The sequence below is a fragment of the Octopus sinensis genome, linkage group LG15, assembly GCF_006345805.1.
Source record: "Octopus sinensis linkage group LG15, ASM634580v1, whole genome shotgun sequence".
NCBI lineage: Eukaryota > Metazoa > Mollusca > Cephalopoda > Octopoda > Octopodidae > Octopus > Octopus sinensis.
This window is the reverse complement of record NC_043011.1, coordinates 23,120,698-23,125,759: the sequence shown is the minus strand read 5'-3', so window position 1 is coordinate 23,125,759 and position 5,062 is coordinate 23,120,698. Positions and strand designations below refer to the sequence as shown.

Sequence of the window (5,062 nt, the reverse complement as noted above, 5' to 3'; positions counted from 1 at the left end):
GCTCCTTCTATATAATAAATTATTTTACTCTACTATGTATTGAGTACCTTATTTACTGTGGTTAACCCGAATCAACCCGGACCTACATATATATATATTATATATATATATATATATTATATATATACACACACACATACACACACACATACTCCCCACTCACGAATATAACGGTATTATGCATGGCACATAAAAAACACCCACTACACTCGCAGAGTGGTTGGCGTTAGGAAGGGCATCCAGCCGTAGAAACACTGCAGATCTGACTGGGCCTGACGAAGCCTTCCAGCTTCACAGACCCCAGTTGACCCGTCGAACCCATGCTAGCATGGAAAGCGGACGCTAAACGATGATGATGATGATGATGATGATGCATTTATATATTCAATTCAATATATGTAACTTCTTTTATTTTTTTTTTTAAATATATATCTATATTTTGAATAATTATTTATTATCTGGATTACAAAGTGAAAACAAATTTTTTTCTTTATGCCTATTGTAGAAAAGATTCTGAAAACCTTGGCCAAAAGTGGAAGCGTGGAGTTCCTATTGAAGTCTTGCCAGTTGCTTATCGACCAGTGAAACTAAAAATGAAGCTATGCTTGGTGGAGTGGCTTAACTACGAATGGCTGAGTAAAAGCTGTAAGTATTTATGATTTGTGTATGTAAAATGTGTAAATACTTTATTATGGTTGTGTGGTGAAGGCTTGCTTCCCAACCACATGGTTCCAGGTTCAGTCCCACGGGTGGCACCTTGGGTTAGTGTCTTCTACTATGGCCTCAGGCTGACCAACCCCTTTTGAGTGGATTTGGCAGATGGAAATTGAAACAAGCCCTGTGGTGTGTGTGTGTGTGTGTGGTGTGTGTATATAAAAACATATATATATGAACATATATGTGTATGTGTGTATGTATGTATATTATATTTGTGTGTATGTATATATATATATATATATATACATACATACATACATTATATTATAGCATACTTCTGTATGTCTTCTCAAATCACAGTCACAGGAAAAGTTGTTGATAATTCCTATCACAAAAACAAAGCTGATAAATACTCACAAGTATTGCTAAATAAGTTTATTTATCAATAAACATCAACTTGAATACACTTTGCTCAACCAACAGAGGAAGGTGACGATCAAACTGACTATGTAAACAGAATTCTGATTGGTTGTTAAAGTAAAATGTGACTTTTAACATGAAATTTCATGTGTTTGGCACCTACTTATTTGTGATCACTTCTAGCTCTGTGATATAAAGCTTGTTTTAAAAATATCCATATTGAAATTGAAGCCCTATATAGACTTCCTTGTTGCAAACACTAACTTGTTGTAGTCATAAAAATGTTGATTCATCATCATCATCATCAACTAATGTTTTAACATACATTTTCCTTGCTTTGCATGAGTGGACCTAATTTGTTGAGGTGGATTTTCTATGGGTGGATGCCCTTCCAGTTGCCAACCCTCACCTGTTTCTGAGTAGAGTAATATTTCCCTGTGACCAGACATGTTTCCATGGAAGATTGGAAATGAGCGACAGTGAAACTCTCTTACAACTGTCATGTTGATGCCAAAGCAAGGAAACATTAATACACTCACACACACATTTGTTGTGTGGTGTGTGTGTGTATGTGTAAAGAAGTGCCGATCTCTAATTGTGGTGAGAACCTGTGGAAGAGTAAACCCAGGAAGATATGGATGAAATGTGTGAAATATGATCTTTGGATGTTGAGTCTCATGGAGATGATGAGAAGTCACCAAGACTTTAGGCAATTTTCCTTGCTTGAAAAGATACATCAAGCTAAGTGAAATCATAGTTGTAGCCAGTGCTGGTGACACGTAAAAGACACCTGGTACACGCTATGGGGTGGTTGGCATTAGGAAGGGCATCCAGCTGTAGAAACCAGCCAAAACAGACTAAAGCCTGGTGCAGCTCTTCAGCTTACTAGTTCCACTCAACCCATTTAACCCATGCCAGCATGGAAAATGAATTGGTGATGATGATGATGACCCCCCCCCCCCAAAAAAAAAAAAAAAAACATGGTATTTTGTAAGAAATATAGCCACGAAAGGGTAAAACATTTATGTATTTATATTTTTCTATTGCAGGGGCCCAATTGTTACTGATAATGGTAATTTTGTCCTTGATTGGCTATTTGAAGAACATGCTGACTGGGTGGAGGTGAATACTGCAATTAAATTGATTCCAGGTAAATCTAATTTGGACATGCACCTTTCTAAAATACATCAAGTAATTACATTCCATTTTGTTTGTTGTTGGTGGGTGTGTTCCGCCACCCCAGACCAATTCTGATCAAGCAGATATTATTATCAGAGTTATTCCAGCCATGACCACACAATCTTTATTTAGGGGTATATCTTGGCAAGAAATTTGGTTGTTATTTCCTACTGGATGAGCTACCACAGTGGGTCGATTATATCTGCTTGTAGCTGGGCAAAATGCTCAACAAAATTTCATTTGTCTTTATACTCTGACTTTAAATTCCACTGAGGTTGACTTTGCCTTTCATCCTTTTGTAGTCGATAAAATAAATACCAGTTGGGTATTAGGGTTGATGTAATTGACTGGCCCCCTCCCCCCGTAAAAACGGAGTGGTAACTGAGCGATAGAATAATAGTATTTAAACCAGCTATATTCCGGCCAAAATATTTTATCAGTTTTATGTTCAAACTAACCAGATCTGGCCTCTTACACTTACCTACAGTATTATTCTAGAAATAAACAATCATGTCATTGAAAGCTCAAAGTTACAAGATAATGCATGACTAATTCAAATGAATGTGAAAAAATCAGCATTGCATTTGACAGAGTTGTCTGAATGCTAAAGGTTAATGATTTAACCCTTTTGTTACCAACCTGGCTGAAACTGGCTCTGGCCTGAGTACAAATGTCTGTTTCCATAAATTTTGAATTAAAATCTTCCACCAAACCTTAGTCACAGTTTATGTTCCCTAACACTAGCTGAATGATAACTAAGTTATTTTACTAAATTCTTTGTTATATTTAAGTAATTGAAAGAAACGCAGAGCATCTCAAAATAATACTGTGACAAAGGGTTAATATGGTGGGGACATTCCAAGTGAGCAAAAAGTCAAACTTTGATATGAATCAGTCGAAAGAGTTCAGTAAATCCAGATATTGGTAGATAACTAGATATGATCGTTATACCACTGCTACTACCTCGTTTGATACAGTCTATCCATCCATCCATCTTCTCTGCCCACTATTTCTGGAAGGATAACAGGAGTAAAATCCTCAAAGTGCTTTCTCCATAACTACTATAAAAAGCAGTTATCATTTACACTTTCTTGCTGGAATCCCAAGTGTAACCAACTGAGACTGTGGATATTATTCCAACTATCTTGTTCTTGCTTCACCCTTAGGGCTTCTCCAGTTGTCTCAACTTGAAGAAATCCGTTTTCCTTCAATAGTTAACCTCATGTCTATAGTACCAGAGGAGTGGTTTGACCTGGAAAGACTCTTTGATCTCCAAGCTAAATACCCTGTAGAGTAACGTTACTCTAGAAATCCTTCAGAGAAACCCTGTTTAGGCCATTAGTATTCGCACATACTCTTTCAGTCATTACCAGACATTCATAACCATGAGGATAAGCATTGAAATCAAATTGAAGATGTTTGCGTTTTGTTATTTACAATTCTTTTTTTATTTATTTTCTGTTATCTTTCAGGTGTTGTTGAAACTGGTCTGTCTTGAATTTGGCGAAAGTAGCATATTTTGGCAATGCTGACGGCACAGTAAAAGTACGCAAAGCACCTGGTGTGCAGAATTGCTGAAATATGTAGTCTATTCTGTCAAACTGAAGCCAGTGGTTCTGATAAAAAGGAAAAGAAGGAAAGAAAAATAGCCTCAAAATCTCCATATTACCATACCCTCAACATTTTTATTTATTTTTTTAATTGTAAAATTTAGTGAAATTTTATGAATAATCATATTCATTTACATTTCATCTTTTCTTTCTTTCTCAGTTATATACATTAATAATCTACTTCTTCATAAGTTTATATTGTCTGAAACTACTTTTTATATCTGTGTGGCTATATTGATTATAACAGGCATCAGCTATTAAATGATAAGCTTTTATTTATCTTATGAGAATGCCCTCCCCATCCATTTCCACTCTACCCCTGACTGCCATTATAGCCTTATTAGACGTTTTCCCCTCATAAACACCATTATCAAAGCTACAATTAATATAATATTTTGTTTTTCAAAAAAAAAACAAACTAATTATATCCTGTACAAATTACCCTCATATTAACCTATCCTCCTCTCATGATAGTTACATTCAGACTATCGTGGCTACAAAATATCATTTTGGCTTGATCTGCTACATTCTTTCCCAGCTGGCAGAATCAGGAGAGCATCAGACAAAATTCTGCAATATTTAGTTTGCAGCTTTTTACATTCTGAGTTCAAATCCTGTCGAAGCCAGTTTGCTTTGTATCTTTCCAGGGTCAATAAAAAAAAGTTATCAGTTGAATACTGAAATCGATTTATATTCATATAATAGAGATGTTTTGTATGTTGTTAACATGAGAGTTTTGGCCCTATCTATTAAATCCAATCAGAATCAATTTAACTTTATTCCTCTAAGGTTAGTAAAGGAAGTAGTCGAGTAGCAGTATATGAGGGGGATTGATTCAGTCAACACTGCTTTTTTGTGTGCAGAACAGGCGGGTGTGCTGGTTGTGTTTAAATCTATGTCATTGTTTGTTTGTCAGACACCTGCTCAGCTTAGTGGAATTTGTTACCAAGGCAATTGCTTAGTAACTTTCTAAATTGTATAAGGTTGCATGAGTGTATTGTGAAAGTGTCAGTCAGTTTTATTTTTTTTTAAGTACATATAATGGAATAGATTATTTAAAGATATCTTTGCAATGTGAATGTCTGTGTTAAATTAATGAGCCATTAATTTAAAAAAAGTTTTATAGATGTTTCATAGCTGACATCTTAAATCTGGACCAATTACCATGAATAATTTTAAAATTTTATGCATAGTTG

General features: G+C 35.3%; 1 long non-coding RNA gene across 1 annotated transcript; it reads left to right on the top strand.

The window, feature by feature from the left end:
- Positions 1-2,132: 2,132 nt before the first annotated feature.
- Positions 2,133-3,887, top strand: LOC115219974. Its single transcript, XR_005002141.1, has 2 exons — positions 2,133-2,227; positions 3,729-3,887. It is a non-coding gene; the product is annotated as an uncharacterized LOC115219974 (long non-coding RNA).
- Positions 3,888-5,062: the final 1,175 nt, after the last annotated feature.